At 46.6% G+C, this 12,140-nt stretch overlaps 1 protein-coding gene across 2 annotated transcripts in view; it reads right to left on the bottom strand.

Annotated features, from left to right (window-relative positions):
• Arhgap25 (Rho GTPase activating protein 25) overlaps positions 1-12,140 on the bottom strand; it is a 73,762-nt gene that overhangs the window by 16,005 nt on the left and 45,617 nt on the right. The gene's annotated exons all lie outside the window — the stretch shown is intronic.

The following is a 12,140-nucleotide window of genomic DNA, read 5'->3' on the forward strand; positions in this document are numbered from 1 at the left end:
TTAACCACTAAGGAATTTCTGCAGACTCTTTTTTCTTTGAAAAATTTGTTTTCATTTAACGTTTGAGAATTTCATACATGAATACTGTATTTACATCATTTCTACCCCCACTCTTCCACCTCCAACTCTCTCCATGTGCCCCGCCCCTCCCTTGAATCCATGGCCTTTTCCTCTTTATTGTTTCAGACATACATGCACACTCGCATGTGTACATGCCTGCACACACACACACACACACACACAAACACATCTGACTAAATCCATTAGTATTGCTCCGTGTATGTGTTTAGGGCTGACCACTTGAGATTGCAGAACCTATCAGGGTGCGTGTTCCTGGGAAAACTGATTCTCCCTCTCTCTCATTGGCTGTTGACTGGTTGCCAGTAGCTCTTCATCTAGAGGCAGATTCTTGTGAGATTTCCTCGACATTGGCATGTCAGCTGGTGCTGTCATCATTCATGTTTATTTGACCATATTTTTGAGCTTTCATGGGTACACAGCCCCTGTCATATACAGCAGACACTTTCTCCCAGCAGAGCTCCAGTTCTCCAGCACTTACAATCTTTGGCCCCCTCTTTCGCCACATTCCCAGAGCTTCAGAGTTGTATTCTAGATTGGGGTTGGGCAACACAGGCTCAATTGTTCTCTGAATTTTGGAACAGATGTGGACTTCTGTAATGATCTCCAATGGCTGCAAAAAGAAGCTTCTTAGATAAGTATTTAGGATGCAGTTAGAAATTGTACAGGCTTAGGAAAGGGCTGTGGTTGGCTTTCCTCTAGGGTCCAATACCTCATTGGCCATCAGTAGTTGGCTAGCTTTATAGTATCAGGTATGCATTCCTTCCTATTGAGTAGGTCTTCAATCCAATTAGACAACTGTTAGTTGCCCCCAAAATATAAGGGCCATCATTGCCCCCTTGGGGATGTCTTGCCATTCTGCTCACTGCTGTGGCTTCACAGTTGGGCAGAACTATTGATTACTTTCCTCCTTTGGTAGGTTGCACAACACCTTTTGGTACTAAGAAAGCCAGTCCTCAGGGAAGAGCTTCCAAGTCAGTTCCAGCCCAACTCTTCTAAGTCTTCTGTCTATTCAGTGTGGTATCTTCAGCAATAGGATTTTAACTCTTGGGAGGAAACCAAGAACAGTGCAATAGCTTGTATTTGGGGAGTCTTTTCCACTGTCCTGACCAATAGCTCAAAGGGAGGTTTCTATGCCTGGCACTGGGGATTTTGTTAGAGAGTCTATGGCTTTTGTGGGGAGCATCATTGATGGAGCAGAAACTCAAAGGGATAGAAATGGTATTATAAAGGGCTTACTGATAGGTTTGCTTAGGAGACATTCAGTCACACAGGTACAATTTAGATATAAGAGCATTGTCTCCAAAATACCCCTCAAATAAGTAGTATGCTAACCAGGCGTGTTAGAGATAGGTGACATTTAGGGTTAGGGTGCTAGGATATAAATGTTTATCCATTAGAATTGATCAGCCATTAGGCTCTATGGGGGTTTGAGAGAGAAGACCCCTCATATGTTCGTAGATTTGAATGCTTTGTTAGCAGAGAGCGGCACTATTTGAAAAGATTAGGGGGCGTGGCTGGTTGGAATTGTGTCACTGGGAGTGAGTGGACTTTGAGGTTTCAAATGCCCAAGTCAGGCCCAGTGGCTTACTCTTCCTGCTGCCTACAGATCCCAGTATAGATCTGTTGGATACTTCTCCAGCACCATGCCTGCCTCCATGGTACCATGCTCCCCACACCTTCATGACAATGGGCTAAATTTATGAAACTGTAAGCAACCCCAATTAAATACTTTCTTTTATAAGAGTGGCAGTGGTCATGTCGTCTCTTCACAGCAGTGGGTCAGTGATACGATGTACCTCTAAGGGGCCACTCGAGGTGGGCAGGGCAGTTACACATCATTAAACCCTGGACTGCCATTAAGTACCCTGTGCTTTGATCAGGAAAAACATAATTCTGCCAGGTGAGCAAGATGACCCTGGGTAGCAACTATCTGAGAAAGAACAACAGCGGTGTGCTTAAAATAATTCTGGCAATATGTAATATCTTTGTTGTATAAATCTCTTATCTGCTAAGCGGCCCGACTTGCAGTCTCCTGCCTCTGTTTGAATTATTTGAAGTGTAACCTGGGGTTGAGACCTGAAAGAGATTTAAGGATGGCAGCGAGTGCCAAATGCGTAAGCCTAAGATGTATATAAGCTACTAAAACCTTCTGTTGGGGGGTCGACTCTTAGTCACAATAGATAGATAGATAGATAGATAGATAGATAGATAGATAGATAGATAGATAGATAGATAGAGATAGAGAGATAGAGATATATATATAGAGAGAGTCAGCCATGCATATCAAAGAGCTCTCCTTCATCTCGGGGTGTGTGGATTGACCTCTCGCTGAGAAAGCATATTATTTCCATTATGCTATGACAGACTGTCCACTGCATCCCAGGGCCTCACTGCCTGGGCATGGCTTCTGGATATGCCCTGCCCCAGCTACTGATCTGGCAAGTTTACCAATGCCTCCAAGGCTTGGAGTGGTTGACAGTGAAGTGATTGTCACTTCAGAGTGTCTGTCAAGATGAAATGAATGAGCAAAGGTAAAGCAGGGCACTGACAAGCTTGCTGGCACACGACGCTCAGAAGAGGCTGGGTGGTATCTCAAATATGTGAAAATATGGGTCAAAAATGGAGACTGGAAGAAAACAGCCCCAAGAGATAGATCAGAAAACACAATTGATTCGTCTCTTGGGTCTTGTTTAATGCCATTATTCTAAACTCTTTAAAGGTGGCACAGAAAAAAATCAAGAACTGAATTCTGCTGGCATCATGGAGCATCGAAGGACAAGAGCCCATGGCTAGGTTATCTCATACTGAATTACGCCTTTATGGGATCTCTTAGAACTCAGGTTGTTTGCTCTACTATCAAAGGCATGGCTACAGCAAGCACACTCACTGGAATGTCTACACCCACAGGCATAATATCTGATTATTGTTGAATTAATTAATTAGTGTTTGGATAGATGAGTGCAGATATTTCATGCTGTCAAACTATTTTCTTAGGGCAATTTTCTGCGTGTTGAACTGGGGGGTCAAGTGGTTTGACCCAAAGGTATGTAAATTGCTTTGCAAAAGTATTTTTCCAAATTACACAGCCTCCAGCAAAGCAAGAGTAGGCGAGCTCCACCTCAGCCCTGTCAGCACCAGGCTCTGTAATTTCCCCACCCCTCTGCCTGACAAGATTAGATCTAAATGAAGACAGCCACTGCCCACGTGTATTTCCTGCAGGCTCCCAGACTCCTCTGTACCCTTCAAGTTCAGAAGGCAATGGCTTTAGCATTGTCCAAACCTTTGTCCTAGAGGTTGGTCCTTTGTGAAGTCTCTTGGTTCTCTGCCTGACTCTCTGGCTGTCTTATATCCAGACACTAGTTAATATGAATTCCATCTCTAAAGATCTGTATTGATTCCTGATTCCTGGTGTCTTCTTAGCCTCTGCTCCAGTAGCTTGCATTTTCAAAACCCTCTACTGCTTACCTTTCCAGCCCACTGGTCTGTCTGAGCACCGGTACCCTGGTTTTGAGGTCTTACATCTCTTTCTCAATTGCTACAGCAGTTCTCTATTACTGGCCCCAGTGCCCTTGTGGCATCTGGTGCTGGGAGTTGGCAGTATCATCTCTAATCCCAAATCTGCCCAGATGTTGCCTGTTTGACTTTAGTTCATCTCAGTGCTGGCCTGACACCCATCTGCCATTTTGTATGACCCACTAACATTTATTCAAAAGCACCTCGTCCTGATGGTCCTAAAACATGGTGCTTTCCAGTTCCTATATCCTCAAAAACTCTTCTCCCTCCCATGTCTGCTCCCTTCCCTGTCTCCTGGAATTCTTGTCTTTCCTGGGCTTTTTCCAATATCATTGTTTCTGCCAGGCCTTCTTGCTTTCAGACAGAGATACTACATTCCCGTTCCATGTGCTCTTCTTCCTCTCTGCCCATACCACCAGACTCACGTTGTGCTATCATAACTTCTGTGTCTGTCAGTGTCTGAGCATGTACCATAAGTTCCTGTGGCTGGAAACACCAGGAAGGTCTCTTTTCTTCCCCCAGCAGGCCTGGGACAAGGAGGATGGCCAACAGATTTTGCTGAATTACTTGGTAGGTTAATATCTATAACCAAGTGTTTCCCAATAGCTCATGGTTATTTTGGCATTTCTTTGGTTGAAATGCTAGCAGTCATCTCTCTCATGGAAAGTAATCTAGTTTCCCTCCTAACAGTCATCAGGGTTGACAGCAGCCATGTGGAATGACAAGGGGCACAAAGACCTTGTCATTGCCTCCAGTTAGCCAATTTCCCATTATGAAAATGAAAGGACCACACGATAAACAGCAAGAGCATCCACCAGCCATCTCTCCACTCTTCCTGTGTGTCCATCGGCCTCGCCCAGTCTGTGTCCCCTCTGCACTCTCAGCCACTCTCACATTGCTCTTACCAGGATATTCATTTTTCAATATGACTTTTTCTTCTAACATCCCTACACTGTCAGCTCCCACAACCCAAATGTCTGACTTTTTCAGGCAACTAAGAACTCATACAGGGACAGTGCCGTATCCTAGAATTGTGCCATAACCAGTCTTCATGAGACCTTGGCTCTGAAACTCTGCTGTTTCTAAGCTCCACTCCCTTTGTGCTCACTTTCCTGCCCCCTCCTCCCTGCCTTGGCAACTGTGATGGTTTGAATATGCTTGGACCAGGGCGAGGCACCACTAGGAGGTATGGTCTTGTTGAAGTAGGTCTGGCCTTGTTGGAGTAGGTATGTCACTGTGGGTGTGGGTGTTAAGACCTTCGTCCTAGCTGTCTGAAAGTCAGTCTTCTCCTGTTTGCCTTTAGGACTAGATGTTGAACTCTCAGTTCCTCCAGTTTCATGTCTGCCTGGGAACTGCCATTTTCCCACCTTGATGATAATGGACTGAACCTCTGAACCTATAAACCAGTCCCAATTAGATGCTGTCCTTACATGAGTTGCCTTGGTCATGGTGTCTGTTCCCAGCTGTAAAACCCTAAGACAGGAAGTCAAGTGACTTCTTCAGGAGAGAAGTAATAACCTACGCTTGCTCCCCAGGCCCTTCCTCTCGGCCTTCCTCCTCTGCAGGACCATTCCTCTGTGTTCTTCCTCTACGTGCTTCTTTCTGACCTTGTCAGCTCCATCCTTTGCACCTTTGCCGAGACTTACTCTTTGTGTGATAAAATTTTCTCTTTGGATACAAAGAGTCAAGAGCATCTAGCTTATGAATAAATTTTTACCTCAGTCTCACGAAGCAGCCATCCTTGCCTCTTTTTCATTCACTGCTGTACTCAAGAAATATTTGTCTCCTTCGGGAGGGCATTCCCTCCTGCACAGACCACTCGGTTTATTCAGGTTGAAGCCTCTCAACCCTTCAGAGTTTAGTTTCCACAGCTCCACTCTTTGCCTCAAAACTTCTCAGTGATTTCTGATGCCCTCCCAGTGACAAAATCCTACCTTGGGTGATCAGATGCCTGCTGGTCTTCTCTAAATACTGACAGTGTTGCCTGTCTTTTAATACCTCTTCATGTGCCTACAGAATTCTCATTCTCACGCTGATGGCTCCCCTGCACCCCTTTTTCCTGTCTCCATGCATCTGAGTACCACCTAAAAATAAGTAATTACTACAACTGTCCCTACTCTCCCTCCCTCCTCTCATCCCCTAAGTCGGGGTGTAGACTAGTGATTCCAATGTCTTCTTCCATCCCCGTCCCCTCCTGTTTTCTCTTTAGTCCCTGCTTCCCCCACAGCATTGCTTACAACCCTCAGCATTTAGACAGTCAACGAAGTGCCATGTGCCATGAGACCATAAAGTCTCTGACATCAGGTACCTAATCCAACTGGACCAATTTGCAAGACCAAGAGCATCACATTGGAGTTATCCCTAAACACGCTCTCCCTCCAAATAGACCGCCTCAGCCCAAAATACTGTAATCTGCTCTATCCTCATGGCCACTGCCTGTATTATTACAACCTGGAGGGAGGGACAACTGGGTTTCTTGCAAATTTCTTCTGCTGAGTTTACAAAATCATTTATTAGAATAAAAAGCACCCTTGTGCTTAAAAACTCTCAAGCTGATGCCCTGCCCCGTACACTCCTGTACACCCAGTCCGCCTGTATTTGGATGTCTTTAGAGAGAATACGGAGTCCTCTCTGAGTCCACAGACCTCCCATGAAAGCCATTCTTTTATCACCTCTTATGTAGTTTCTTGATGATTTATTTAAACAGCACTCTTCCACTGGGCTGTGAGTGTCTCAGAGACAGACAGCCCGTCTGGTTCACCTTCTATTTTTATCTCCGGGCACCGAGGCTGCCTTAGTCCTCAGGAACATTCCACCTGCTGTCTCCCAGCTTCCCACTCTCCTTACTACCCCTCTGGTCAGCATTTCTCCCAGCTCCCGCATGTCAAGGAGACCAATGGCCTTTACATTTTTTTTTAAACTGAGGAATTAAGTTTCTAGAGGTCCCCTTGCTGCTCAATCAGCAGCTGGGGCACAGGAAGTCACACACCCCCGCCTCTTGCAAGCTTTCTCGTGGCTCCCGGAACTACTCTCTCTGGTTCCTCATTCATATTGTTGTCTGTTCTCACCCTCCTCCTCTGCTTCTTCCTCTTGCCCTGACCTTCATGCCTGAGCTTCTGCCAGGCATCCTCTTCCCTGTCTACACTCCTTGCCTTAGAAACTCATGCCTTGAAATCCATCTATAGGATGAAGTCTCCAAACTTCCTATCTGTAGCTTAGAACTCGGCCAATGTCATTCCCTCCAGGGAGAATTCATCACGTGCCCTTGAAACACGAGGGCCACTGTGCCCCTTCTTCCATGAAACAAAGCACCCTATGCTTGTCTTTGGTCAGGTTGTGTTATTTCCCACTGCAGACCACACAGGAGAGTAGCATCCAAAGCAGCCCCTGGAGTCTGACACCTGCCCCCCAGCGCCCACTGAACTGCACCAACAGTGCTGGTCTTGTTCTCTGGGTCCATATCTTTACCTTTGCTTCCAGGTATACAGGGGAAAGCCTGGATGTGGAGGCAGAAACAGAGGCAGCCCAAAGACCAAAAGCCAGAGGCCAGTGAAGGAAGAAGACAGTGGAGCAGGTGTGGCTCAAAGCTAATTCCCACTCCTTCAGGGCATCTGGGCTCCATAGTTCTGCTCTTGGCAACAATGAATTGACATCTAATTCATTCATTCGCAGGGGCTCACTGTCACTCTGAGCCAATCAGAAGAAATGCTTTTGTCTTAACAATAATAAAATTCAACCTATTAATTACAATCATCATATGCAGTGGTAAATGTTATGATTGCTAAAAGCAATATAATCTTCACAGCAATTGACTGGTTTATTTTTTAACTTTATCATTTAAAACTTGCAAATAAGAAGATCACATTCCAGCTGGGTGGTGACACCTTTAATCCTAGTACTTGAGAGGCAGAGGCAGGGAGATCTCTGCGTTCAAGGCCAGCCTGGTCTACAGAGCAAGTTTCCAGGACAGTCAGGGCTACACAGAAAAACCCTGTCTCAAAACAAACAAATAAACAAATAAAACTGGGTGCGGGTTAGGAATTTTTCTAAGACTATATGTCAATCAGTTGGCAAATGCCAATCAGCTTCACAGGCTGTGGGGCTGGCTATTCTTGGGTGTGACTGTTGACTGATTTAATTGAACTAACCTGAAGCTGGAGACTGAGAAGCTGAACTTGGGTTTAGAGTTTGCCTAAAACTACATTCCCCCAACCTCCCACTCCCAGGATCTCTATGTAGCAGTCTAATCTGTTTTTATTAAAAGTCAGTGGGATGTCAGGCCACGGTCTTATATAAGAAACCAAAACGGAGGCTGGGGAGACAGGCCAGTGGGTAAAGCATTTGCTATGCAGGACCAGAGCTTGATCATCAGTCTTAGTCCCAGGGAGGTGAACACTGTCAGGTCCTGGGGCTCACTGGGCAGCCAGCCTAAGCTGCTTGAATTCCAGATGTGTGAAAAACAGCATCTCAAAACACCAGGTGGATGGCTCCAGAGGAACGACACCCAAGGTTGATCTCTGGTTCCCATGTTCAAGTACTCAACACACATGATCACACACGCACACGCGCACACACACACTTTTTAAAAGGAATGGGAATATAGCTCAGAGCATTTACCTATCATGCATAAAGTTCTGGGTTTTACACCACAGTGCACTCTTCCCCCCAAAAGTCACAGTAATCATGTCTGAAGCATCATCCATGTCCAGGGAGGATCCAGGGACAGGAACTCCTGGTGCTTCCCACAGTGCTCCAGCTCTGACTGTGCCATGAGTGTTCTCACACCACCACCTCCACCAGCAGCCCCCACCCCACGCCACAGCCGCCTTTCTCCAGTCCCCAGACCTAAGTCTTTGAACAGAAGAGCCTTGTCCTGAATAGCCTGGGGACAGTGACATCCCATTCCCACGGATGACAACTGCTCCAACTGTTCCCTTTCTGTCTCCCACGGTCAGCCCCAGAGACCCCTCCTCAGAGTGGCTACCAAACCCCAGGGCACTGAAGGTTTGGGGAACTGAAAATGCTAGCTCAGCCGTGCCCTCTTGCTTCTCCTCTGTCATCTCTGAACTTCTCTGAGTCCCTCCCGCAGTCAGACTCTACCACAACTCCCGTGCTAGCATCACAGTTTCCCAGGGCTCAGACTCAGATGCTTACCCTACCCTGACATGAGAGCAAGGGGCATTCGAGAAAAGTCTTCCTATCATGGAAGAATGATAAAAACAAGAAAGAAATACCTTTCTTTCGGAGCTTGGGGGCTCTCTTCCTGATGTCCCAGCAAAAGAGCAGCGCCAAGGTGGGAAAGCCACAACCCAGTTCCCAGTGCGGCATCCTGGGGACGTGAGGCATGGCTGCTGAGCCCTCCGCCTCTGAGGAGCCAGTCTGGCCTCTCCTCCTGCACTGCAAGAGCTAACTGTCCTCTCTGGCTTCCTGATCAGCACATGCTTGCAAAGGCTGCTCAGGTTCTGACTCCTGGGAAGAATCCTAGGGATGTGTCAGAACCTGCCCGGCCCTTTCCCAACGCCTCTCCCTACTCACCTTTACACATAAGAGGCTCCCTTGGCTTTCAGAGAGTAAACATAAAGCTGTCAGAGCACAATAAAAATAAGTGCCTCCTTTTACTTAGCAGCTAATTGTCAGCCGCCATTCAGGGGACAGCTCTGAGGTGGGCTGAAAGAAAAAGAGAAAGGAAGAAAATCCCACACGCAAGCGTTTACCAGCATTGCACCGTATATCAAGCTGTCTGGCAGGAACACAGAACGGCACTTAGCCTTTATGAAGCCAGCCCACCCTCTCCTGGAAAGGCTTTCAGAGACATGCATGGCTCAGTCAGGGTCTTCTGAGACAATGATCTCAGAGGTAGGCTGGTGGGTGAAGCGAGGCAGCTCCCGCCCCTCCTGTCAGGAAGATGGAACAGATCTCCTGCAGCTTACCCCAGTACCCTAGAGACCTTTGCAGAGATCCAGGCAAGGAGAATCTTGCCAGGGAGGGCCCGGGGCAGTCTCACACTGCCAACCAAGCATCCATCCCTCCATCATTGCCCAGCCAGGAAACGGGACGCCTCTTTGACACCACCGTCTCTGCCACATGGAATTCACACCCACTTCCTGGCATAGTCACCTCTAGGAGGCTGTGCAAACCTGTTTGATTCTCCCAGCTCCGCCACCACCTTCCTGTACAAGCTGCCACCCACCCGCTCTTGCCTGGATGACAGCTCCAGTTTCATTTCTGCTCTACTGCTGCCTTCTCTGTAACTGGCTGCCTCCAGCCCAGGCTGTGATGCACACAGCAACTACAGTGATCTTTTCAGTATAATCTGACTTTACCACCTTCTTGCTTGAAACTTTCTCCCGTTGCTCCTAGTAACCACCACTAGCTGTCTCTCCTGCTCCCCTCACCCCACCCCCACACTCACCTTGCTGTCTCAAGACATTTGCAGCTGCTGCTCTCTCCGATACAGACACCATTCTGCCTCCTACTTCTCTGTCAGCTTCACCTCCCCTGGCTATTTGGGGCTTGGTGAATCATTTCTAGTCCGGGGAAGCCTTCCTCAACCTTCTTCACAAAGATTTACTTCGTTTCAGATATTTTTCTTCTGTAATACATTTTCATTTCTATTTCATGAGGGGCAGGTTCTCATTCTAACCCAGCCTGACCTGGAACTCACTCTGTAGCCTAAGCTGGCCTTGAACTCACAGGCATCCTCCTGCCTCAGGGTCCCAAGTACTGGAGTCACGGGTGTGAGCAATCACACCCAGCTTCATAATGTTTTTCAAAGTTATAATTTTATATTGTAACTTTGGGCTTTAAAAGTTAATTTTTGTGTCTTTTAGTAGAGTGTGAGTTTCTTAAGAGAGTGCTTGTATTCTCCTCCCCCTTGGGGAAGACCACTGGATCCTCTCCCTAGTGTTGGCATGTGATCAATACAGAGTTTTAAAATAAATGAATAAGTATGTGTCTTGCTTATATTTAGGAACTGGGGAAGGGGAGATAAGATATTTAGTAGAAATAAATAAGAATTATCAGGCTTAGCTAGAAAGACTAGGTCACACAGAAGAAGAGTGTCTGGCAAGGACTGCACATCCCACACGTTGTGCTGAGCTATGGATTGTGAAATCGTGTTCTGAGGCATGTAAAACAAAACAAAACAAAAAAGCCAAAAGGCCAGAGGAAGAAAAACTCCTTGAGGCTCATAATAAGTAGGTATTTACATGGCCTAAGCCTTGGCAAATTCACAAAGATACTTAAACAAAGGAGTTGAACCCTGTCTCCAAACAGGAGCAGAAGAAAGAAGGATGAAACTTTACACACATCTCCTGTACCCAGAAGTCACTGAGCAAGCATCCAGAGGGAAAGAAGGACAGTCAACACAGACCCCCATCTGCCGCCAGGACTGCCTGTTCCCAGGACACAGAAACCAGGTTTCCACCACGAAGACCTGAGGATGTGATCTCCATACTGATAGAAGAGTCTGGAGGATGCAGGCACACACACACACACACACACAGACACACACACACACACACACACACACACACACTGGAAGTGTGGCCTGGGATAAGCTGTCAGAAGTTAATGCTTCTGTTCTTTTTTTCTGCTTAACTTTGCAAGACTTTGAGATTACCCAGATTCCAGGGTACGGCTGCTCTGGCCTGTCTATCTAGCTGGTCCTCTGTAAACAGGATCCACTGAAAGGCACCAAGCAGCTGCTCCCTAAGGAGACATGAGGACCTTACAGAATCTGTCAGAAAGGAGGGACACCTGAGAAGCTAGGAAACCTGGAGCAGAAAAACTCTCCGGTGACAGAAGTGTCAGTTCTGCCCAGAGTGGCTTCTCCCCTTTAACGCTGGCACTCAGGTGGGCCACAGGTGTGTCAGGACATCCTACTGTGGAAGGCCAAGCTTTTCACGTCCAGCTATCATTCTGGCTAGTTTCCATGTGTTCATTGGATTTTCTAATGGTGTCTTTGGATCAAAAAGAAACTTCAGCAAGGCTTGCTGCTGATACGCTCAGTGGAGAATAATTCTAGAAGGAGCAATTCACTTTACTGAGCCCTTTCTTGGCTAGGCATTATTAGCTAATGGCCAGAATAGCCTGTGAGAGTGATCCAGAGTAAGTCTGCTGTGGAGGGCCTCTTCCTTAACCAGGTCACTTAACACAAGCCACTCACCATGTCAATCCTGAGACACACACACACACACACACACACATACACACACACACATACACACATACACACACACATACACACACACACACACACACACATACACACACACACACACTTCTTGACATATAGATTTTATCCCAGTGAGTGAAGACTATGAACTAAAAAAAATTTAATAAATTAGAAAGGATTTGTATGCTGGAGAGAAAATAAAGAACAGAAGACTAGGAAGGGCTGACGTAGATGGAGAAAGCTACTAATGTTAAACAGAACAACCAGGAGGGGAATTACTGAGGTGATTGTTAGCAAAAACTTGAAGAAAAACAAACAAACAAAAACCAACACACACACACACACATACACACACACACACACATACACA

This window comes from Grammomys surdaster, unplaced genomic scaffold (genome assembly GCF_004785775.1).
Source record: "Grammomys surdaster isolate TR1022 unplaced genomic scaffold, NIH_TR_1.0 336, whole genome shotgun sequence".
In the NCBI taxonomy this organism is placed as follows: Eukaryota; Metazoa; Chordata; class Mammalia; order Rodentia; family Muridae; genus Grammomys; species Grammomys surdaster.